Source organism: Lissotriton helveticus, chromosome 9, assembly GCF_964261635.1.
Source record: "Lissotriton helveticus chromosome 9, aLisHel1.1, whole genome shotgun sequence".
Taxonomy (NCBI): Eukaryota; Metazoa; Chordata; class Amphibia; order Caudata; family Salamandridae; genus Lissotriton; species Lissotriton helveticus.
In genome coordinates this window covers 91403499-91430056 of record NC_136070.1, presented here as the reverse complement: position 1 = coordinate 91430056, position 26558 = coordinate 91403499, and the positions used below count along the sequence as shown (strand labels likewise).

General features: G+C 46.1%; 1 protein-coding gene across 1 annotated transcript in view; it reads right to left on the bottom strand.

Moving 5' to 3' along the window:
* Positions 1 to 17833, bottom strand: part of EIF2S1 (eukaryotic translation initiation factor 2 subunit alpha) — a 187740-nt gene extending 169907 nt beyond the window's left edge. The window contains exon 1 of the mRNA XM_078659540.1: positions 17666 to 17833. The gene's annotated coding sequence lies outside the window, so the exon portion shown is untranslated. The remainder of the gene's footprint in view (positions 1 to 17665) is intronic.
* Between the last annotated feature and the right edge of the window lie 8725 nt (positions 17834 to 26558).

Below are 26558 nucleotides of genomic sequence, written 5' to 3'. Positions count from 1 at the left end.
GATTGATCGCTGCGCGTCCGGCATTTTATCTGTTTTTATAATAGAGGTGCGCCGAAACTATACCACTAACCACCCATTGACGGCTTACAAGTGGAATGGAGGGTGTTTTCGGTGACTTTCTAAACTCAGTTGGCTAGCCCTGGCAGACCAGAAAGTCAGCGGGAGCAGGTAAATTAAAAGAAACTTATTAGTAGCTTAGTGGCTTTAGTGCAGTAAAATTCAATGATGCTATTTTAACAAGCATTTGGCCGCGTGGCCGTGAAAGTGACGCGGCCGCGAAAGTGATCTAATAAGACCGGGTCGGCGGGCTGTGTGTGTGGATGAGAGAGAGTTAATGAGCCATGACGAGCAGATGGCGGCTGCCACAAGCAAAAGCGTGTGGTAGCATTTTCTGGAGCCACAAACTAAAAGTCTCGCAGAGCAGCACATGCGGTGGCTATGCGAGACCTAAAAAGGGTGGTGGTTTATCAATCCCTGACCCACTTCTCATACTGCTTAAATGAGTCCATTAGCCCATCTAGTCATTTGGCCAACATCATGCTGACTGCTTTGCGTTGAAAAAGTGGTCACATGGACTTCATTTGAATTTGTTTGCCATTGCTCTGCACAGTGTGCAAGAATATCACAGCAAATCACTGTAAATGGTAGTCTACTCTAAATTAATAGATTTTCACAACAGAGTTCATAATATTTATGTGCTGTTGATTTTTAGCTTTAAGTACATATTTCCTGGGTAGAACACAGTTCACCACAAAACAGTTCAGTACCGTTCACATGTAATAGGCATGCTTGGAACTCATTCTTATTTTTCACATACACAACAAACCAATCCTCTGCGACACAACTTCACGTTCTGTAATGCTGCATCAAAACTTTGTGGCCACCTGTGACGGGGTCCCTGAGCAAGACATAACGAACACTGAACTATTATATAATTGGTGGGACGCCACCGCCCTTTTACCTCCTGCCTTTGGTTCCCAACAGCTGCCGGCTCTCTCCTGGACAGACGAACAAGATTCAGGGTGGCCGATCGAGAAGGAGGACGGCGGGCCCTTTAATTCCGCAGCCTGGGCTCACGACGCCCCGCCCCACACCCGGCCGGAACCAGGAAAAGGAAGGGCAGTCCTGGAGAACACGCACGGCGTATCCCTGGAGGAGCGAGGAGGATCCGGAGCCGACAGCCGAGAAGAGATCAGTAACGAAGACGGGAGGACTGGAGTGGAGTAGCAGAGACGAAGCCCGGAGGCCAACGGACCCACTAGTCGCCCTGCCACGCACCCAAGGGAGGGGCGTGGCTGCAACAGGTACGGGGCCGGGTAGCGGGTTGGGTGGCTCAGCACGTATCTCCGCCTCCGCCTCCCTAGCTTGCACAGACCCGTGTAAATAACCCTCAGCCTTACCCTCCCGACACAAACACTCCCTCACTGCGGGTAGCAAAGTGCACCTTCACCTGTTGTGTCCCTCACCCCCGGCCCTATCAAAGCTTTGTATATATGGATGCCTGACTCCCGTTTCTACTTTGTTTTGGGGCAACTGGAGCGACTGGAAAAGAAGAGCCGCAAGCTGTCCCGTGGATCCGGTGAGGCAACCTGGAGCCACCGCGGAGACCGCCCTTTGACCCCGCTGCCTTCGCAAGAGAGCGGATAACGAGTAGACAAAGACGTTGTTACACTAAAATAAAACCTTCCCTAAAATCATTACTTAAAGACTCTGGCTCTGTCGTTCCTTCGGCGCCCTCAGTTAGTACCGCCATACTCGACGCTACCTTGGAGGGTTCCCTTGACCTGGGACACGTGGTGTCAGAAGTGGGATCAGTTACATCCCCCATCTGTGAAACTAAGATGGATACCCTAATCGAGCACATCATCAAGGGCCAACAAAAACTAGAGTGGGCAGTGGAGCAGCAGTTATCCGCCGCGCAGGCAGATCGAGAATTATTCAAATCATCATTAACTGCCCAGATAGAAGGGCTAAAGAGTGTGCCACCTCCTCCTACATTGTTCACCGGAGATGCACGCCCTCACCCTCCGCATCCATCTGGTATTTCCCTACAAAAATACCTTACAGGGGAAGACCCTGATGCTTTCCTGTTGAACTTCGAGCGCGCAGCAAGGGCCCTGGGATGGCCGGAGGACAAATGGCCGTTCTTTGTTGCCCCCCTCCTCACTGGGGAAGCACAATCGGCCTACCAAGCGGCGAATGCTCTTGGAAATACTCCGTATGCGGTGGTGAAGGAAGTCATTCTCGACCATCTAGGTCTAGACCCCGAAGCCTATCGAGTGAAATTCAGGAAAGAAAGAAGCCTTCCCGGCGAAAACCCTAAAACGCTGTTCTTCCGGTTGCGGATGGCTGCCAACAAATGGCTCAAACCGGAGACCTGTACTAAGGAGGAAATCCTCAACAAAATTTATTTGGAACAATTTATGGACGCTTTGCCATATGCTACTCAAAGGTGGTTACGCCAACACGTAGGACTGGAGGTAGACCAAGCAATTGAGATGGCGGCGCAGTATGCCCGGGAACAGCCCCGCTTCGGTATCGGAGAGGCAGAGAAATGTAGCAAAGGTCTCCCCCCACCAAAGAACGAAAAGAAATCAAGGCCGCCGATAGAAGTGCCCAGACCACGGCCCGGCGGATTACCCCCCCGCCCCCATGTTTAAGGGACCCCAGTGTTACGAATGCGGAGAGTGGGGACACATAGCCCGGATGTGTCCCCGCAAAAGACCAATGGAGGAACCGATGGAGGTGGGATACCTCCCAAAGACCGTGATGTATTCTGCTGAGTTGGGCAGCTCATTCCACGTGAGTATGGGGATGAATGGTTTCCGAACTAAAGCCCTCCTTGATTCTGGGTGTAAGCAGTCAGTAGTCCAGGTGCGATTTGTCCGGCCCGACCAGTACCTACAAGAAACCCAGGTGTACATCCGTTGTGTCCACGGAGATGTGAAACCCTACCCCGTGGCTTCCATCCCTGTGGAACTCCCAAACGGGGTAAGGAGTAGGGTAAGGGTAGGAGTGGTGGACAGCCTACCAGAGGAGATGATATTGGGTACTGATAACCCTGAGTTCCTATCCTTTTTCAAAGAGAAATTAAAATGGAGTACCTCCAAAAGGGATAGCTCCGTACCCCGCATTGCTAACTCCCGATCCTTGGGTGATAGACAGGAGTTTTCGGTTCGCGCAGGGCGAAGATAGAACTCTCATGAATGCGTGGGACAGTGCCCACCACACTCAGGACACTCCCTCCCACTCGTACCCCAGATTCCTGATTAAAAAAGACCTGCTCTATAGACAGGCCACAGAAACCAGCGGCTGCCAACTCTTGGTACCTACTTCTTTCAGGGAACAAGTGTTGTTTTTCGCCCACACCCACCTCACTGCAGGACATGCTGGGAAAGAGAAAACTACCGAGAGCATAACGCGCCATTTCTTCTGGCCTGGGGTATATAAAGATGTGCAAGACTATTGTGCCAGGTGCGAGGTGTGCCAAAGGAAAAACACCCATCGACCCGGAGCAGCCCCGCTACAACCCTTGCCTATAATAGGGGTTCCTTTTGAGCGCGTAGGCATGGACCTCATAGGGCCCCTACCCCGATCCACGAAAGGAAATATGTACGCTCTGGTCATTGTGGATTACGCCACTAGGTTTGTGGAGGCGTTCCCCTTGAAGACCACTACCACCGCTGCCATTGCCGAAAGATTCGTGGAACAGTTTGCTCGTGTTGGTTTCCCGAAGGAAGTCTTGACGGACCAGGGTACCCCTTTTACGTCCAAACTCATGAGGGAAGTATGCAAGTCCCTAGATATCAAACATCTGAAGACATCGGTGTACCACCCTCAGACCGATGGGCTCGTAGAGAGGTATAACCAAACATTGAAAAACACGCTGAAAAAGATGTTATCCTCTGAAGGCACGAACTGGGACCGATTACTACCTCTGACTCTTTACGTGATAAGATCACAGAAACAAAGTAGTCTGGGGTGTTCATCCTTCGAGTTATTGTACGGACGTTTACCCAGGTCCCTCTTGGAAATGACCAGAGATCTGTGGGAAAACGAAGAACTCCAAGAACAAAAAGACATGCTGGAGTACACCACCCAGCTGCGGTCCAGGCTGGGAAAACTACAGAACCTGGCACATACCAGTCTAGAACACCACCAAAATCGTCACAAGAAAAATTACGACAAAGGAAAAAGACTAAGAACTATTGCCGTAAGGAAGTGGGCGCTGGTACTTCTCCCCTCCATCAGCAGCAACGCAAAGAATGAATGGAAAGGACCTTTCCAGATCATAGACCGCATAGGCCAGACCACCTACCGGTTACGGATTTCCGCCAACAAAACACAGAACTATCACATCAATTTATTGAAAGAGTGGTTGGGGCCCATACCCCGGGAATCCCATTGGATAGGAGCCGCTTTCCTGCAGGACGCATCCACGGTGGATCAGCTGGTAGTAAATCCGGAACTAACACCAGAGATGCAGAAAGACCTAAAGGCGGTCCTCACGCCTTACTCAGATCGCCCTGGAAGGACCACCAGAATAGAACATTGTATAGATACTTCAGCAGGAAAAACGATAAAACAAAGACCCTACAGAATCCCAGCGGCTCGAAGAGAAGCAGTGCAAAAAGAGGTACAGGACATGCTACGATTGGGGGTGATACGCCCTTCTACAAGTCCATGGTCCTCCCCGATTGTTATGATACCCAAACCGGACGGATCCAAACCTTTTTGTATGGATTTCCGAGCCTTGAACGCCATCTCTACTTTCGACACCTATCCGATACCCCGGGTGGATGAGATGATTGAGAAAATCGGTGAGTCACAGTACATCACGACCATCGACCTCACGAAGGGGTACTGGCAGGTGCCGCTTCGTGAGGAAGACCGCAAGAAAACGGCCTTCGTCACCGACAGCGGTCTTTATGAGTTTACCGTGCTTCCCTTTGGCCTTCATGGAGCTCCGGCGACGTTCCAAAGACTCATGAACTCGATCCTGCAGCCTTATTCCGCTTTCAGCTCGGCCTATTTGGACGACATAGTGGTCCACAGCAAAGACTGGGATACCCATCTGGAACACCTACGACTCATTTTTGAAGCCTTGCGACAGTCGGGATTGCACATCAACTCCAAAAAATCAAGAGCAGCGTTCACTAGCGTCCGGTATCTGGGGTACCTGTTGGGAAAGGGCACCATAGCTCCCCAAAGTGAGAAGGTGAAAGCCATAGCCGAGGTTCCCTTCCCTAAAACCAAAAGAGACCTCAGAGCCTTCTTGGGGCTCATAGGTTATTACCGGCGTTTCGTCCCCAATTTCGCTGAAAAGGCAGCCCCTTTAACTGATCTGTTAGGGAAGGAAACCAAAATCAGAGAGATAGTACACCCCTCACCCGCAGCTATACAAGCATTCCAACAGCTGAAGGAAAACATGACCACAGCCCCCGTTCTTATGTCTCCCGACTTCAGAAAACCTTTCATAGTGGCAACCGACGCCTCCAATGTTGGCATCAGGGCTGTACTATCCCAAACCGGAGAGGATGGGCAAGAACATCCCCTTATGTTCCTCAAGAGGAAGCTGTTTCCTAGGGAATGTCGATATTCCACCAAAGAAAAGGAGGGCCTTGCGATTAAGTGGGCGGTGGAGAAACTGCGCTATTATCTAGAGGGGAAACCATTCATCTTGCATACCGATCATGCCCCATTGAAATGGATGTACCAGAACAGCAGCAAGAACGCTAGGGTCCTGAGATGGATCCTGTCGTTACAACCCTACTCATTCACCGTCCAGCATCGGAAGGGACGTGAGAACGGTAACGCTGACTTTCTGTCCCGTGTCTTTCCTCTCCCCGAACGGGAGAAGCCAGGGGGGGAGGTATGTGACGGGGTCCCTGAGCAAGACATAACGAACACTGAACTATTATATAATTGGTGGGACGCCACCGCCCTTTCACCTCCTGCCTTTGGTTCCCAACAGCTGCCGGCTCTCTCCTGGACAGACGAACAAGATTCAGGATGGCCGATCGAGAAGGAGGACGGCGGGCCCTTTAATTCCGCAGCCTGGGCTCACGACGCCCCGCCCCACACCGGGCCGGAACCAGGAAAAGGAAGGGCAGTCCTGGAGAAGACGCACGGCGTATCCCTGGAGGAGCGAGGAGGATCCGGAGCCGACAGCCGAGAAGAGATCAGTAACGAAGACCGAAGACGGGAGGACTGGAGCGGAGTAGCAGAGACGAAGCCCGGAGGCCAACGGACCCACGAGTCGCCCTGCCACGCACCCAAGGGAGGGGCGTGGCTGCAACAGGTACGGGCCGGGTAGTGGGTTGGGTGGCTCAGCACGTATCTCCGCCTCCCTAGCTTGCACAGACCCGTGTAAATAACCCTCAGCCTTACCCTCCCGACACAAACACTCCCTCACTGCGGGTAGCAAAGTGCACCTTCACCTGTTGTGTCCCTCACCCCCGGCCCTATCAAAGCTTTGTATATATGGATGCCTGACTCCCGTTTCTACTTTGTTTTGGGGCAACTGGAGCGACTGGAAAAGAAGAGCCGCAAGCTGTCCCGTGGATCCGGTGAGGCAACCTGGAGCCACCGCGGAGACTGCCCTTTGACCCCGCCGCCTTCGCAAGAGAGCGGATAACGAGTAGACAAAGACGTTGTTACACTAAAATAAAACCTTCCCTAAAATCATTACTTAAAGACTCTGGCTCTATCGTTCCTTCGGCGCCCTCAGTTAGTACCGCCATACTCGACGCTACCTTGGAGGGTTCCCTTGACCTGGGACACCACCTAAATCTAGGCCTTGAAATATGTAGGTGCCTTATTGGGTATACCTACCACTACATTCTTATTGTGAAGATGCCAAAATGTAATTTGGGACCCTGACATACATGGTTGCTCCCTTAGCTAGAGATGCTTGCTTGTGGGATATGGCCTAATTGTTTTAAGGACTTGACTCTGCATGTTTGATATTTTTCATATTCTTCTTCACCACAATTCTAGGAAATTATGACCAAGTCTCAACTACTGTTGATGCACGTTGACAGGTACTAACATTTCTGTGCTAATATATGCCTATGCCCTTCCTTTGAAGGTTATATATGTTCTTTTTCTTATGCACATGTAAATCTTAATAAAAATGTTGTTAAAAATGCCTGAATTCAACTTTTAAAGCAACATTCATGGGCATCATAAGTGTGAGGGCGCAAAGCTGTTTGCTCTTTAGGGATGTGTATGTTTTGTGCCAAAAATCCAGAAAAATAAATTGCTGGAAACTAGTGCCCCAACTTCTCTCATTGTTTTATTATTTTCACTTCTAGTAGAACTGAATTGCATCCTTTCATGTGAATCTAACTTTGACACCATGCATAACTTTGGACCATGACCCCAAATTTTACATGCTACAGCCATATTACTCTAAAAGTGTACGGGAATAAGGCAAAAGCACAGTCCATCCACTAACTGTACTCTAGCACACTGAACATACTGGCACAGTGTTATGCACACCCGAGACAACTGAATGTGCAGGTTCATCTTGGTCTTAAGAACAACAGTTGATATGGGCTTAGCTTAGACTGTGCCAAAGACTTGTGAACATGCAGGCCCTGCACCTAAGACAACTCCATAAGCAGGCCGAGAATACGCGCTATTTAAGCCAACGAACATGCAGGTAACGATCAGTCTACATCAGAGACTATCCATCAAAAAGACTCAGATTTAAACTGTATCTGGTGCCATTCAAAGTGCAATATCAGTGTATGCACACCAAAGAACATGCATACTCCACTATTATGGACAAATGAGCATCGCTCCCGCAAGTGAACCCACAATAATCCTCAAAAAATGTACTATTGTCATTAGAACAATATAGAATCCCTCTTAACGTACTTGTATATTTCTACAATAGATCCACAATTCAAACAGCTAGAAGACAACCAAAAATCAGTTTGGCAAAAATCTCTCACCTCATGAAGCTACAGAAAATATGCTTTAAGAGTTTTAAGAAATGCTGACTCTCATATATAAACTCAGTAGTTTAAGCTGAAAAACGAAAGTCAATACAATACTGCAACAAAGAGCAAGAGCAATTAATTAAGGTTTCTTTGCACCATGCAATTAATGGAATTTTTTAATTTAAGAACGTCGTATTCTATGGAACACCATCTATTTACCTCACCGTTCACAAACTGTATGTTTTAGTTATTATTTTAACTGAATACCACTCAAACCTATTGCTATTGTTGGTCATTGAAAATCAGTGCCAGCAAACTGACTTGGGCAGCACTTATAAATACTTCATTCAACCTACATTTTTGCAGCAGTTAAGATGACAGAATTGAAAAAGTGTCTTCCGGGAATCTTCATTGTTTGGTTTCTACTCATCTGAGCTCCACTTGTAGTCATCAAAATGAGACTTTAAGGTGTGGATATAGTGTTCTTTCTTGAAAGATTATATTACCTACATCCATTACTACCTAGTCCCTTATGCCAGTCCTTAATGCAGGAACTTGCTCTACATTACACCAACAGGTACACTTTGCTGGTCGTCACTTGAACTCACCAGCTGCCCTTAACAAAATTGCTTCTTCTACGGTAGGAACATTGGTGCCCCTACTCTCTGTCACTAGCCCTTTTCTTGACTGTCATGAAATGATATGGATTTTGTGAAAAACCATTCGAGTAGGCATAATACGCGTTTACAAGTTTTGAATTGTAGCACCTGCCAAACCAATTCTTTCATTGAGAATTTTAGACTTAGTGTCTAGTTTGTTAATTGGACAAGTACACTCTACCCTTGTGGAGTAGGGTTATAATAATGACCACATCAGACTAGATTAAACTAATGCTCACCATATGCAACATTACAACAGTAATCACCTCTGTTCATAAAGAACGGGTGCCAGCAGTAATGTACAAATGGATTTCTCAATGTAAAAGGTCTGTAAATAAGTGATATAGAAGTCATATCAGCAATGCCCCTGGCGCCAAGGTAATATTAATGATAGGTCTCCCCAACACTGCATGATGTATCACACAAATATCTGCTTTAAATATATTTTGGAAATTCAACCATTTTTCTGCAAACATCAGCTTATGAGTTCTGAAAATTCACAAATGTATGTTTTTCAATTTTGGCATCATAAGTTAATTTAGCTAACCAACACGTCTAATTTAGTAAACTCGGCTGCATGCAGGAGAGCTACTTTATATGGTAGATTGAGAGCTACAGTAACTTAAAGCTACTCTTTGGAGAAGCCTGCTCTACCCTTATGCAGCCCATTGGCTACTAGGTAACAGTGCCACGATTTGGTTTCGACAAAAATTTATCCTCTTGCGCTAAAGCAAGATCTCAACCAAACGTACAAGATGCTCAATGTTGCATGCACGTGGAAATTGCTAATGCTCCCAGAGCACCCCTTTATTACATTCCCATACCTGCAGCGCTTGGGTAAAGTAGTAATCCCAAGGGACTGTTTTTGCAACGAGAAAATCCTTTCCTTGTGGAGAAGTCCTTTTGCCTAAATCCCACATGGTTTGGGAGTGTTCATTTTCAGTACCAACCCTGAAAAACAAGGGTGCTGAATTCCTTTTGCTGAATGCCCCGGATATATTAATTACCAGGGGTCAAGGACAAGTTTTTAGGTTTATCTAGTCTACTGGACATGTAACCCAGTGCAGCACAAACCCTTTGGCTGCCAAGTTCAGTACCACAGTACGGATTTATGAGGGAGGACTGTCCGTCACTAAGGCAAGAATGTATCGATATTTATAAATTGTTCAAAAACATGAGGTTCATTCACACGAAGTCTTTATTATTAGAGGGAGTGCTATAAAGAAATGCACACTCCCTGTAATCTCAGCTTGCATTAGTGACAGTGGTTACAGTATAAAAGCATGTATGCTTGCAAAATGTAACAATTTCAGGCTACTTTATAAAGCTTCTAAAGTGCTTCATGTTTATTTGCAGAAACATGCACAAGTTTAATAGCAAGAACAGTGATTATTTGCTTTCAATATAAACATGCACACAAAAACGTGCAACTTCAAAACTTTAGTGCAATTGTAGATACCATTTCAATGAGGCATCATTTAGTAAAACGTATGATGCATGTAAATATTCATATAAAATAATAATGGAGAATATGCAAAACCGTTACGGGAAACACGAAAATAAGTTAGGCGCCCAATTGTTGACCAATGGCACAAAAGTGCACACACATGTACATGTCCTTGCATTGCTGCAGATTTTTTTCTTTTAATAATTCACAAGAGTTTACAGACGTAGAGCTGGAAGCAGTACTCCTAGCAATGTTTTTTGAATTCCATTTTGAGGTAAGCAAATATACACTGGTACAGCTGCTCACGCTACCATCTACTGGGCAAATGCAAATTCACTTTCCCTGCGCTCTCATAACCTCTCCTGGAAAGAGTTTCACTCCTCTTATCAGGAGAACATTTCCAACCGTTAAGTGTGGGAAGAGATTGGAGAGGAGTAGGAGGGTACCCTTAAACAAATACGTTTGTGAGTGTACACCGACTCGTAGGGTGTTCCAATCCTGCAACTACTACTACCAGTCTTCTTTCAGCCATTGCATGTAGGTGGCAACATTAGAGCCTTTCTAGAATTCAAACCATGATATTATTTGTGCTGTGGCTTAGTCAGGAAGGCTATTATCACAGCTCTGATTCAACGAGAATGCTGCAGAATTGCCCTCTTCAATGTATGGCACTGGAAGAGTCAAGTCATTTTTTTCACAGGACAAGTTGATTTCTGAAGCTTTCTGTCCTTTAGGCAAGTGGTTTAAAGATTTCACATGTTGGGAAAAGGGATATTATGCTAGCCCTTACTATTAGTAAATGTGACCATTTCCAGGACAGAAAACTGTCAGAGGGGGCCACAAACTGATGTGTTTGAGGATGTCCACAAACTGTCAAGGTTAAATATGTCTTGAGCCACTCCCACCCCCCAAATATTGTAGGGGAGTTACTCCGTGTGTAATGCCACACTGTCATGAGGAAATAATACACAAAGTAACTGGATTTACGATTGTTAAGTCAACTTTTGGGAATGCCTAGCAGTCTTGTGTCCAGAAATTTGCACTCCTAAGTTTGACTTAAGAGTGAGCTTTCTGTATTTGCTCTGAAAATCATTTTCCAACAACCCTGCAAGAACCCGAAATGCCCTTCCTTTTCACATTTAAAAACAGAGCATGGCCCCTTCTCAGGAATGTGCCCCTTAAGAAAAACACCTGCACCTAGACAGTCTAAGCCCATGATCCATACTGTTTGTTTCTTTTGTAGACTACAGTTTCTCCTCACTAACTCTAGAACTCGCCTTCCAAGACCAACATGCTGCGGCTGAACCTAGTACACTTATCTATTACTTTCACTTTCTCAGTGCAGCCTGCAGCCCAAGTTTTTCCAACTTTCATGCAGTCTTGCCTGCTCTATCAGTGCTGGTTCCCAAGTTGAATGTGTGATCTCTGCTACAATTGTGTCTTTAGTTGCTGCATTCGAAAGACTAACTGTTGTTGCTGAAATTGTACTGTAGTGCGCTGGCATTTTATTTCTCTCACCACTTGCACCTACATTCTCAGCACTATCAGTCTTCTTTGCATATTGAAAACAAATAGTCATTATGCAAGAATCTACCATATGCTACCAGTCAAAACATGTTTCACATCCTCTATGTATGGTGCTGAAACATTTGGGTAGAGCTCGCACTTTAGAAGAGAACTGATAAATAAACAATTAATATGAGCTGCAATTGCTTCACTGAGATACCTGTGTGAAGCTTTACGATCTGAGATTCCCAATCATCGTATTTTCAACTTTGACAAAGGACAATAAAACAGCTTAGTATTCAGCTCTATATCATCTCTCATATACTGCCGTTTGCATGATGCATTCTCCCCTGCCTCCAGTTCACAAGACTTTGTGTAGATGTTGCTGGTGAACTAGTCTGACCTTAGCTAATCTTTTTTCTTTTGCTCAGTTTTTACAACTTCAATATCATTATTTGCCTGCAGTTAGTTTGAATGATATGAGGCCCTTAACTGCCCCAGGCTGCACTGTTGAAGATTTCAATTATCTATCTGCAAACCATCACAAGACGTCAGTTCTGTTATTGCTGTGAAGCTACGGTTGCTACACTATGGTGAGTTTATATGCTGTTTACTTTTTGAGAACGGAAACCCTTTGTTAAAATGTTGCTGACCTCTGTCAATATATCTTCGAGTTGTGTAACCATTCAAACAGCAGGATTACTTCCCAGTCACGAGTTTGCATGTTCTGGGCTTGACGAACTTCAAAGGCTGCATGTCATGTCAGTGACCTCTGAAAGTCTATTTCACTATTATTATTATTATTATTATTGTAAGACCATTTGCCCTATGTGTTTCCATGTAGCTCTTTGATCGCAGTGATATTGCAGGAGGGTGAGATTTTTGATTCAATGGATTTTGGGAAGCAACGATTTCGGCCCTTTGAACATTGAGGACAAAGTTCTGTCAAAGATTCTTGACACCATCAGGAATCTGAGCTACAGTAGATTCCAGTGTTGAATGATCCATTATAACAGCAGAGACTCTGGAAGCAGCAGAGGACTTCAAAAGGAGAGGGGGTCAAGTTGATCTAAGGGGAGGTTGGAGGAGCAGGTTCTGAACAAGAGACATTTATTATGATCCTAATAAACAGAGTAAAAAATCATACTTGGAGCAGTGCTATATTTTAAATAAATAAAGGAGAGTGGCAGTGAGCCACTTTGTAATGAGTTATCAGTAATGGCTTTTTCCACTGCAGTCCTGGCTAGAGATTGGTGTCAAACTGAGGGTGGGGGGCTTCAAATAAACCTTAAAGTTTCTACACATCTCAATTTTTGATCAAAGGATCCCACACTACATACTATTACACTTGTTGGCAGTCCAGTCTGGCACTATCATGTTAGAAACTATATATTTATCAACAAAGAGGGGAAACCGTGATAGGGCTATTTTTAACGAGGTCCAGTGTACAAGCCCAGACGAAATGTAACACAAGAAGCATACAAAGTTCCCCAAATAAGATCAAGGTACGGAGAGGAGTGCGTCTAGCGAAAAAGGAAGGTGGAAGCGAAAATTCCCTTTTTGGAACTAAAACCCTCACACACCTAGCAAGCTAGGTGTCATGCTTCATCATATGGGTTCTGCTCCTTGTCAGACTGGCGCTGCAATGTCTGACGGGCACCCGCGAAGGAGCTCTTTAACAGAGATCTTTTGTTCCAGCCATATTGTGCATGCGGGTGAGAGGGTAGAAGTGGTTGCAAGTGGTGGTGTAGTCGTGAGGTGAGTGAATTAAAAAAGGTTAGGCAATCCACTGTGGACTTTATTCGAGTGGTTGACTACCTTGATTAAAATTAGTGAGAGGGGAGATCCGTACTGGTGCAAGGATACAGTAGAGAATCTACTACCTTCAATTCAGGTCAACATGTTTCATGTGTTCTATGCAATTCTTCAGGACCTAAGTGGGACTGTACTACACACAATTAGTGACAATATTCAACCTTGTCTCTGGAGGCCAGTTGGTCCTGCTCTTAGTGTTGCGACCCTAGGGTGCCCCAACAGGCTGCTCATGTGGAACCGGCACCATAGGATTAGGTACCTCTTTCGTGCGCTGTAACACCGTCGACACCTACCCCCACAGCGTTGGGTCAGTACTGGGTGCAGCCGGAGCGCCAGTCTGACGAGGAGCAGAACCCATATGATGAAGCATGACACCTAGCTTGCTAGGTGTGTGAGGGTTTTAGTTCCAAAAAGGGAATTTTCCCTTCCACCTTCCTTTTTCGCTAGACGCATTCCTCTCCGTACCTTGATCTTATTTGGGGAACTTTGTACCCTTCTTGTGTTACAATAGAAACTATATATTTGACACATTTTCAAAAGGGATAACTAAACAAGTGTAAAGTTTGAATTGCTAAATGTGCTCAGTGCTGCCAAATTAATAAAACAATTTTGAGAACATAATGGTCATTTCGAAGAGGCCCCACTGAGATTGGGTACAGCATGAAAATGTTTGAAGACCATTGCAATAAGGGTGGGGTTAAATTCAATTGACAAAGAGCAAAATGTATCAGTCCTGAGTGGGCTCAGCATCGTATGTTAAGGACCTTAGATGATCAGAAATAGGACTCAAGTTAATAAGAGAATATGCTAGGCATTCTCCATGAATATCTATGTATCACGCTTGTATGTGTAGGACTTATTAGCAGGATAAAGGTGATATGGCTTGAGGAAAGTGTGCATTAATTCCACAACTCTGCAGAAGAGATACATTCCACTGTCTTGCGAGAACACTAGGGCCACACAGACATTAGACGCACACCAACTGGCTTCCCTCACACAGGCTATGCTCCTGCCTGGCCCACAGCAAAATACTCAAACTTGCTGCTTCACACACTGCCCTGCACATTCAGGTATCACATGAGAAAAACCTTCACTGCTAATTAAGGGCATTTATCTTCAGGGCTCCAGAACACCACACCCAACCAGTTTCAGGTCTGCAACGTCATGACATGCCTACAAAATCAGACACTTCTGGGTGCTTCTGAATTCCACCCACTACACTTTTATTAATTCTGGATCCAGGTTAGGCAGCATGCAATAGCTAAAGATGTCTATGGCTCATTTGATAGTCTTTCCTTTATTGCCTTTGTGCATACAGAAGTACAACAGCAAGTAAGAGCACGCCAACCAAATTTACAAAAACATAATTTTGTCACAGGAAAACAGGAATCGTGAAGGGCAGTATAACATCAAGCCACTCATTATAAATTTTCAATTTACCATTTCAGCCCATGGATCTACGAAGATGAACATGTGTCTTTTTAGCCGAATATGAAATATTCATGTTTAAGCTAGATACTAAAACAGAAGGCTGATGAAATACAACTTGTTCCTGCTTCACATAGGATGTGCAAATCACTTAAGCTGAAATGGACTGCCCCCTAAAGAAAATATAAACACCATCCTACAGATTTCTATGGCGCTTCTGGTCTGTTCAACAGCTTATTAAAATGTCCTCAAAGAAAAGCTTTTGAGAGACCATGAGACTCCTTTCTCTCATGAAGAGGACGAAAAATGAATTTGCTAAAGTCTTGCCCCTATAGGATTCTTTAAAAGTAACACAGAACTGCAACAGAGTTTATACCACAGAATCAGCTTAAGATTTCTGGAGGTTGCATTTTTCAAACAAATAACTCAAGCTATCCTGTCCAGTAGCCTCATCATTTCCAATCACTGTTAAAAAAAAGTGCTGAGATAGCTGGCTTTCATCCAGTTAGCGAATTCAGTCTTGCAAGAGGTGAACTAGTTTCTTGTATAAAGGGTCTTGTCCGAGAGAGTATAAGCTGCACGTGGTCAGCGTAGAAGAGGATGTTGATATTGTGTGCACAGATGATGCTGACCAGAGGGATCATGCATGTGTTGAAAAGGGTGGGTCTAAGCGATGAACCTTATGGCACTCCACAGTGGAGTTTATGAGATTTCAAGGTAGTGCCAGTTTCGACAGTGGTGAAGGCGGACCATGAGGTCAGGGTTTGTTTTTCGGCCATGATAGGAAGCTGAGACGAGACGTGTCCGGTTAAGCATCAAATTTGACGTATAAGTAGGTGATTTTGTAACCGAAGAATTCAGAGAGGTGTTGCAATGGTCTAGCAAGGGGGTAATGTTGCTGGAAGCGGCCAGAGAAGTGGTAAAATCATTGATGCTGATGAGGATTTCCTTGATGCTGTTGTGCCAGCGTCAACGCAGTTTTTAAGAGATGTGCATTTGGTTTTCCATATCTACTGGTGGTAGTGTCTTAGAGCAGATTTAAAGAGGTCTTTACTTGAGGTGTTTTTTATATGGTTTCCATTTGCGCTCCAGTTGCTTGGAGTGCTGTTTCATCAGCCTGAATACCTCTCTGTACCAACCTGGCCTCCGGTAAGGCTTTTGCCGATCGGTTGCACTTGAATAGAACCATGGTGACGGTGAATGCAGAGATCCGGCTGTTTAGGATATATGGATATTTTTTAGCAAGTTGCTGGTATGCTCAGGCAAGTGTGCAGAGAGAGCGGAAGCCCAGTCGTCTTCTGTGATGCTTTTCCAGCTGCAACCTGCAAGTCCCAATAGTAATAGGTCTGTGATGGTGCTGGTGGGTATGTAAAACAGACAATGGTGTGATCTGTCCAAGTTATTGTTGCTGGCTTGACAACCGTGTGATTGCTAATGAAGGAGGAAATTGTGTCCAATAGGTGTCCGGCGGTGAGGGTGGGTTCAATAACATCTGAGGAAGATGAAGGTGCTGGCATTGAAGAGGAGCGCAAGGAACTCTGATGTTGCTGGTGAAGTGGGTACAGGGCCTGGTGGTCTGTATACGAAGGTTTCGTCGAAGGAGAAGTTGGCAGCGATGGTTATCTTGAACATGAGGTGTTCCATATAGGTGGTGGGTCTCCATACTTGGTGCCATTGCATCTGATGGCGTCTTGGAGTACAATTAATACAACTTCCCTTCCGGGCTTGTGCGGACAGCCTTGCCTTGCAATCTTGTAGCCGGCAGGGATGGTTGAGGCAATATCTGGTGTAGAGGCAGGGTTTAGGCATGTTTCCATGGCCAAGCGCAATCCCGGAGCTGGTATTTGATGGTTGCACCTAGCCACAGCCTCCCATCAGATCACAATGTTAAAAAAGAATCTCTGCCCTCTTTGCAGGTCAAATCAGTGTGTACAGATGTGATATCTTCAGCTCACACATGACCTTGTTTTTAGTGTAAAAAAAGTTTCTAGCAGTGACCCTAAACATTTCGGCAGAGTGCTGCATTCAGAGGAAATTTCTATTTGGCCCAGTATCAGTGGATCCGCATTAAGAGAAGTAGATGGGTTGAGTCATTAGGATACTGTTCTGTCAATACTTTCTTTTTACAATTCATTGCCACCATGTCTAGTTATTGTACTTGCTAAGGTTAAGATAAACCAAGACTTCAAAGTCCAGATGCAAAAAGCAATGATAACTTGTAAAACGTAAGCACTTGGGCAGAAAAGTGGCTTAGTAACAAGTTATCAAGTCTCCCACAGTTCTGTCATGCAGTAGACAGCAGCATGAGCTACACAGTCGACACACGTGCAAGGACGCAGCACTTGACATTGGGGGAATGCAAATGTGGTTATTCCTCCTTCAGATATTGATCTACATGTCCTAGCATGCAAAGAAGTGACAAAAGGACTCCGCCTCAAAATGGGATCACAAGATAGCTTATGATCCACAATTGCCTACCAGCTTTACCAGGACCATGCACACACCGCAATTCACCCACATTTAGAGTGTCATCCACGTTTTTCATTCAAAAAGCTGTCAAATACTTTAATGGATTCACTTGCTTTTCAAACTTTATCACCCTCTCAAAAAAGTGTTAATTCCCCAATCAGTTTGATAGAATCACCCTCTTAAAAGACTGACTTCACCCCCATTCTAAGTCAAGTGGATGGCAGGTATTGATGATGCCTATATATCAACTCAAATTATCTCCCTCTTGCTTCATATCCACTAGAGCCCACACAACGCATCCCTGGAGATGAGCACAGCTCTCTAGCCCCTGCCACAGCTCCATCTGTCACAGTACAAGGTTCTCTTTTTCTGTCTCCTAGATCGGCTCTCACCTGGCGACTCGGCGGTCCTAATGTGGCCTAGATTCAACGTCGGCAGTCTGGGCTAGCTCAGGAGTTAATTAACAATGTCAGGCCAGTGTTCCTGCGCTGATCGCAGCTCTTCTCAGAAACCACACCGGCCTCTGTTTCATCAGCGTGCAAAGGAAGAGAAAGAACTGCGCATGCGCGACGACCCTTCACCGCCGTCCACCGAAACCAACCACACGAGACGCCGGCGGGTCAAACGTGTCAAGATGTGAGTAGACAGAAAAGAAAGACAAAGAAAATAGGTTGCGCGTATCTCGAAAAACTATAAGCGCCATCTTTGCATAGTGCAAGGCGCTTGTTTTTGTTGAAGATTAGGTGTTTTTTAGCAAACCCAGCGATGGAGATACAACGAAAGTACACCAATGTGTTTAGATATTTTAATGCATAAAAATAAGCATTAATTTGTAAAACTTTAAAGTGTGTATTTCGTCAAAATTGTATTATTGATCTCTATTGCGGAGCTTTACATTTTTGAACATGTAGATGAATGACTATATTCTTTTTATATATTAAACAAAGTATTCTTTGTTATAAAACTCTCGTGAAAAGATAGGATGCACTCCTTTTGCAACATGGCCAGCATGCCAACGTACAGCCCGTTAAAAATCGTCTTTGCTACTTTCTTTTTGGCGAAAATGGAACACGCCCTTTGCTAGTCGTGTTTACGTGTCGGCCATGTTGTACTGATGCTGCCTACTAAGTGACAGAACTGTGGGTGACTCTGGATTCTATGGCAGGACCGAGGCTCCGATTATGCTTTCTCCATATTTACTACTCCAAATAGCAGACAATCAAAAAGAGTAAAAATACACATGTAAACTACATATTGCAAGAGGCTTGAACCACGCCTTCTCAACAGTCCACCAATAGTGTATAGACATACTGTACAAAACAGCAAGGCACACTCTTTCCTGCCTTTTTCTTTGCTACTCTGCGGTCAAGATAATTGCCTTTCCTTTCAGTATATGTGTTTTAGGTCAAGATAATTGCCTTTCCTTTCAGTATATGTGTTTTACGGTCATTTGGCTTTGTATTATACTTACTACTGCACTAGTTGCGCTCGCTGTATTGCTGTCTCTTTAACCTTTGTTTTACAGTAGACATGCCAACACTCCCGATTCAGGCGTGAGACTAACGATTTCAGGGCTAGTCTCCCGCCTCCCGATTTCTGCAAGCAAAAACCCGATTCCTCTGAGTTTCAGCTGACAGCGCTTGGTATTGTGTAAAGTGCCAATTCTTCCAGCAATAGTCAGTGACCATGCAGGGGCTCTAGAAGGGGTGAAAAATCAACAGAGCATCATTAGCAAGGGAATGGTCTTTTAAAGACCTGTGAAGTAGGGGGGGGGCGGCTGTGTGTGTGCACAGGAAGCTGCTTCAGCCCGGGCTGTCACTCGGTGAGGGGGGGCGGCGGCGGGGAGGGAGGGGGGAGCATGCACTGCCAGCAACCTGCCAGGCCAGTGCACAACACTTGCATCACCCTCTCTCTGCCTGCCATTGCGCTGCATGCTTCGGAAAGGTAAAGAAAAACGTGCATTTGTGTTTCAAATGTCCAATCCTGCAGCAGCACACTTCCAAAGCCCACACATGACAGTAACCCGATTCAAGGCCCCATTCTCCCGATTTTTTAAAAAAAATCTCCCTATTTGCTCTTCTGAAATGTTGGCATGTATGTTACAGGTTTTCCTGAGCGCTCCACACTCGCCGTTAACTACATGGCCACTTCTCGATCCGCTTCTACCTTCCCTCTTGTGGTGCGTGCTGCGCCTTAGTTTGCAGTCTGTGCCTTATTTTTGGTGTTTCTTGCCCCCAGTTGGCCCTGTGACCTAGACACCAAGTGAGCTTATGGGCAGTCGCTAATTGGGCAGCAGCCCGTCCTGGTAGCGAGGACGCGTGTGTAGCCCAATTGGCGAACACATGCATTCCTCTGGCAAGTTTGCAGACACATCTTTCTCTCACACTCGGCAACTTCACTGGAACATCGCACTGGTGCCTACTCCCTGGGATGCAATAACAGGGGTGAAGATCTGCAGCAGAGAATAGACTTTTGGGTATTTTCTCATAATATTCTGAGAATTTACGATTTGGAGTGTTTTTTCCCTCGGTTTTATATGATCATTTTTGGGACTGCTAATTAAATTCTGGTTTGTGGCCAGCTACCAGCTTCTTGCTCCACTGATGCTCTGCTTAGCAGAGTCTTCCAGGGCTGTAATAATTATTTTGAGGATCTCCTTTTCCCCCCTTATTCACACACTCTTGACCCATGCTTCGCTCTCAGGACCCTAAGATTGCGAGGCTTAGCCAACCGTTTGGCCATGTCTAATTACAAGCCATTTAAGCAGCACCTTGAGGTTTATGGGCCTAATGAAGATGAAGACTACTACCATGACAGTGGGCTAGTGGAAGTGATTGATCATTCAGTCCAACGCTCACTTGATAAAGCCCTTCCTTCAGCCCTTCAACCCATTCCCAAGCACATTGACAAACTCTCTAGCCGCTCTGCTGCCCCATCCATAACCTCATCATTGGGATCTTCCAAGGTCACTTCTGACCCTAGCTCAGTTTCCACTTGGCCACATTCTGATGCCTATAACAAGTTGTCCTAAGGGGTTTTAGGTGTACATACCTAAAGTACCCAAAAATGCTTGAGCTCTCCTGCCCTCTGACATCCCAGACACTGACACAGATCCTGATACTGCTTCTGCCTCTCACCGGTCCCAAGCCAACAAACATCCCAAGAAACATAAGCTTTCCTCCTCTTCCCGTCCTAGTTCCCTTCCCAAATCCGTTTTCTTTTGAGCCATCTGACATTATTCACCCCAGGTCCTCTGTCTGGGTTCCAGCCCGCAGTTGTGAAATACATGCAACATCACCTCCGCAAGAGATTTTAAAAGAAGGTTGGGTGCAGACTCCAGCATAGTGCCCTAGGCCAGACCTACCTCAGAAGACAGCGCAAACTCCTGATATTGACACCAATATGTTTACTTTCCTGAAGAAGTATGCCAGAGATCCCATAAAGGTATAGAAAGAGCCATTAGGGTGTGTCAGGATAAATTGCTAGATGTTTCCGGCCCCTTAACAAACATTCTGGATTTGGCCCCCCACACACATGACACATGTGCACCTATCAATCTGGATGTTTAAGCATGGTGGACCCAGCGTGCACTCTGTCTGATGGACAAAGCCATCTGTGCCCTGGCCTTTCAGAGATGTAAATCTGTACTAATGAGGATTGACCCCCAGTTGGTCTAATTGGCTACAGCTGAACCCGGTCCCTTAACTGAGGAGCAACTGTTTGGGACCTCATTAGACAAGGCCCAATCTTCTCTGAAGAAGGTATTAAACCACTTTTTGGGCCAGCAGTGGGAGAGAACATTTGGCTGTCCGTTTTAACTCTCAAGCTTCTCAATGAGGCCTCATCTATAGATACAGAGACTACTGGCAGACACCTCCCAGACGGGCTTCTTCCCCTCCAGATCCAAGGGCTTCCGAGGATGCTAAAATAAAGGCCTCATCAGAGGTAATTAAGCCTCCAACAATCAATCTACAGGTAACGATTCCTCCTACTCCTCTTTCACATTTTTCCTTTGGGAGGACTGACTGATACAGTGTGCATACATTTGGGCCAAGATTTTGGCAGATTGTTACCATATAGAACTTCCTCGGGTACCTGTTCAGATCTCTCCTCCCCCCTTCCCCTTTTCCCAACAAGACATACATTTCTTAGACTCTGAGAATCAGGAACATTTTGATGAAACAGGCTATTGCACCAGCATTTCCCCACCCCAGGGGTTTTTGCAGCAATGTGTTTCTGTTTCAGAAAAAAGGTGGCAGTCAGAACCTGGTACTCAATCCCAAAGAGTTCAACCCTTCAGTGCTTCAGGAGCAGGATTGGATAGTGTCTCGATCTCAAAAATGCCTAAATCTCCCTTCCTAATTTCGCCCCAGACAGGCATTATCTTCAATTCCAGTGGCGAAATCAGTGGTACAAGTACATCTCCCTCCCCTTCGGGCTCTAGTCAGCCTCTTGGGCATTCACGAAACTAATGAAAAAACCAATGAAACCAGTGGTGAAACGTTTGAGAGAGATGGGTGTTTGCATGATCGTCCACCTAGACGACATGATTCTGATGGCACAAAACAAGGATCTGCTCATGACACAGAGGTCCCTGCTGCGAGACTTGGAGTTTGTAATCAATAAAAAAAATCCACGATGGTTCCTTCACAACAGACAGAATTCTTATGTTTCAGGTAGACTCAGTCTAACCCAATTACTTCTTCCACCTCCAAAGGTGAAATCCATCAAACAGGAGCAGAATACGACTCTCTCCAAACAGTTGGAGTTTTTGATATCCCTAGTTCGGATTGTGGGTCTGAAAGCTTTTTCTATTCGAGCGATTTTCCCTGGTGAGTTACACTAAAGAGCCCTTCAAAGCTTAAAAATCCACTACCTCCCAAAAAGTTTGACCTACAATTGTCAAGTTCCATTATTTCCCAAGGCTCAAGAAGAACTCCAGTGGTGACTTCTTCAAATGGAGGGGTGAAATGGAAGAGCAATTTTCAAGGCAGTTCCCAATGTCATCATAGAATCTAACGCCAGCCGTTGGGGCTGGGATGCAAGGTGCGGGGATTTTTCAACCTGCAGCCGCTGGTTATCAGAAGAGCTCGGACTTCATATAAACTACGTCTGGGGGTTAATTTGCTATAAAGTCCCTCTACCTCATGAAGAGCAACTGCTGCATCCTCCTTCGGATGAATAATGTGTCAGCTATTCGCTACAGCAACTGATTGGAGGGTACCAGGTCTTACCTTCTAGCGAACATCACCAGGGAATTTTGGCCCTTCTGCCTCAGTAGAAGGTTATGGTGCTAGGGAATGTCTTCCTAGCAAAGACAACCATGTAGCAGATTGGAACTCCAGGTTTCTGGTGGACTACAGCAACTAGAAGCTCCATCACCGAATTTTCCAGACAGGTTTATGCTCCCTGCTTCCATGTCAGAAGAATCTCTTTGCATCCAGACTGAACGCTCAATAGAAAGATTTTAACAGTTGGAGACCGGATCGGTGGCTCTTGCCACAAATGCATTTCTTAAGAATTGGGCTGGCCAGTTGAACTACATGTTCCTGCCTTTTGCCATGATTCCAAGAGTCGCAGCTCAGGCCCGACGACAGTTGATGTCCTTGATTCTGATAACTCCTGTTTGGAAGACACATCCACGGTGTCATAAGCAACCTACCTGGATCACAGAGGATTTCTTTTTTTTAAATTTTTTTTAAATTTTTTTTAAAACCTTCATTAGCGTCAAAAGGATATACAAGTCTAGACCTACAACCAAATCGGCCGGCCTCAATACGTAAAGCAATCAGAAGTTCCAAGGCAAACATTACAGAGTCAAGCAGCAAGAAGCAGAGGCAATACAATCGTAAAAAGGGAGAATATACCTAGGAACCAGAGGGCCAAGACACAGGAGCAAAAAAGGTTAATTTTATAATATGGGGATAAGGCGTATGACAGGCTCACTTTCAATACAGAGACGTCCGAAGTCCCAGAACCAGCCTCAGCGACAATAAGGGGGTATGGGGCCGCAATACAGGAGAGGCAACACAATTCACACAGGAAGATCGGGATAATTTAGACATAATCGACACTTGAACATTATCATCGTTACATGCCCACCACCCAAACCACAGCTAAGCCAGAACAGAGGGATCGGAGAAACATTACATCAAAACTAACCCGTCATAGTGACCTCTAGGAAAATGGAGGGAGGGGGACGGGGGCGAGGAAAAGAGGGGGAAGAGGGGGGAAAGAGGAGGAGGGGAGGAGGACAAGACGGAACAATAAGAAAAAGAAATGAAATACAAAAACGAAAGAAAGAAGACACGCCGACACAGGCGTCCCGTGGCGGGAGTACAGGAGAAAACAGGAGTATCAGCACCAGTGAGGGTACAGCAATCGAGAAGAAATGCAACCGAACCATAAAAGGAGGGTTAACGACGCCACACACCCCACCCCGAACACACCACGGGAGGCAGGGACAGACGCGGCATTACTATAAAGAGATACAAAAGGGCCATAGAACCATAAAACAAACAACAAATAGAACCCAACCCACCCATCCCACCCTGCACCCCTGTAGAAGGCTATGGCCTACCCTTCAGACAGCGTGCCTGTCACCCTAAACCAGAACCCGAAATATAGCAAGAAAGAAAGAGAGAAGAACGAGACAAAAAGAAACGGAAACAGAAATAAAGAAAACAGGAGGGAGGAGCATAAGAACAGAAATCAATATGGTCGGCCGCCACCCTCCGCCCAATCAGACAATCGCAGCAAAAACAGACCAGGACGACACCCCATCAAGCGCCATAAAACTTACAGAGGAGGGGACCACCCACCGCTCTATGGGTACAAACAAATGCGCCACTAAGTCGTATACCAATAATCAACCAGGAGTCGTGCATATCACCCCCATCCCTTCCGAACCACAAATCCCACCCACCACATGACAGTGTAAAATGAGATATTCAATACAAGACCAGCACACAATCGAAAAAAATGTTGACTACCATGTAGACATGGGGGGTAAATCGGTCCGCAAGTGAGCAAAAGTCCGAGCAGAGAGTTTAAATGCATCAGCAATCGCAGCACGGGTGATGAAGAACAGGAGTTCAGTTTCGCCGCTTGGGAAGGCGAGGGGGTCTCTGTAGTAAACAAAGGCGAAGCCATCGGAGCAGGTGCAGGCGGCAGTCCACCAATATTTCTAGGCATCCGAGCCGAACAGGGCCGCGGCACAATGTCCAAGTCCCCGGGGTCAGCACCTCGAAAAACAGGGAGCTCCAAAGTCACCGGCACACAAAATGATCTTCGATCAGCGGCAGCAGCACTTGCAGCTATCGAGGGGGGCGAGGCAATGGAGTCACTGAAACAAGAGGGTGGCAAGAAGAAACGGCTGCTCAAAATGGCGGCAGATCGTGGCGGACTCACAGGGACATCGGGGGCCAGGGATGCGCGCAGGGATCTCAGAGCTTCCAGGATATCTCTGACCGTAAGCTCACGCTCACCAGACCGGACCCCCGCGCAATTAGGCAACCCAAGCCCGCCGCCACAAGGCGATTCATGTTTCAGAGGGTCGGCCGCCATTTCGCGAAGTCAGCCCAGTCGCCGCCCTCCGCGACCCCCAAAAAACAGTTCAAAAATGTAGGACTTCACAGAGCTCCGGGGGGTTCCCAGCAATGGCAGCCTTGGTGCCGAAAGGATGTCCGCCCAATGCGGGTCTCCGCCTACACCAGCACCGGCGCCCCCAACAAGCAGAGTCCGGGCGCAGAGGTCCAGGGCCGCCGGTCAAAGCAGCGGCGGGGGGAGGACCCCTTCACCGAATCAGTCCCCGGTGCATCTCACCCACATCAGCCGCGCGGTCTCCAGGGCAGGCCCGGATCAGGATCGCCGGGATTTTCGCACAACGGCTCTCATCATTGGTTCACTCTCTCGACCGGGGCCGACAGTCGTCGGACCCCACAGGCTAGGTCCCGGTCTAGGTTCCACGGAGGCCCCGGTCTTGCGGAGGGCACAACTTCGGAGCCGCTACACGTCGAAACCTCCAGGCCAAATGGTGAGTACAAGCGAGGTGTTCCGTTTCCGATTGTTTGATAATGTGTCGTCTCCGGACAGGATATTATACAGGATACATGATCAGGCCGGAGAGCTGCGGGAGCCGAGCTAAAAGGCGACCATTACGCTCGCGAGCTTGGCTCCTCCCCCACAGAGGATTTCAATGGGGTAGCAACACTAGTTCATGAATCGTCCCGAGACTTGCCCTCGGTTTACAGGAGAAGACACTGCTCCGGTTGAAAAATCTCAGGGGGAAGGGGGTTGAGATGGAAAGAGGGTGCAGAATCAAAGATGCTGTGGCTCATCTTCTCAGCAGCAATACTGCAGCAGGCATTCACACCAGTCTTATGAATGATACTGGCAGATATGGTACCTATAAGCAAACACATAATAAGGCTTTAGTATAGTATTAACTCCATCTCTTGAGGTATCACCTCACAAAAGCTTTTCAAATCTCAGCCAACCTTTAGTGTTGTTGTTTTGAGTTACATTGTCCATAGAGGCTCCTTCATCAAAGTTCTCAAAACTGTAGTGAGTATGATTTCAGCATCAAACCCACAAGCACATTTGAACAGGGCTAAATTTACCCAAGTCCTCTCTGGCAGAGCCCTGCAAACAGTATATACTATTTGAACAAAAACACTGGTTACCATTGTTTGCAGCACGATGTTGCAAATAACACAGTGCAAGAAAAATATAGTCTGTAAATGTGTCTCTCCTTTTCTTCTTGTTCTTTTTTCCATCCAGGTGCAAGTCTAATACGTGACATTCTTTGTGTTGAGGTCAAAGCGGGAAGATCAAGGAAGCTGGCAAGACAGTCTTTAAATAGGTCAGCTTTAGAACATTCATAAAGGTCACATTCTAATTGTTTGCAACAAGGAACAGATGCAGATAATTAACTTGATGAGGCTGCCTTCTAGAAGGTGCTTCAGAATTTTCCTTATAGCAAGGAACAAATGCAGATGATTAATTTGATGAGGCTGTCTTCTAGAAGGCGATTTAGAATGTTCCCAAAGGTCGTGTTCTAATTGTTTATAGCAAGGAACAGGTGCAGATAATTAATTTGATGAGGCTGTCTTCTAAAATGTGTTTTAGAATGTTCTCAAAGGTCGCGTTCTAATTAAGCCTGGGTGGAGTTCCGCCGTGCGAAGTGCAAAAAAAACCTCCGCCCGCTACGTGGAGCCCCTCAAGTGGCGGAGTGCATCAGATAAATGCTGCTAGCGTTGAATTTCAGCATCAAGAGTTTGTCCG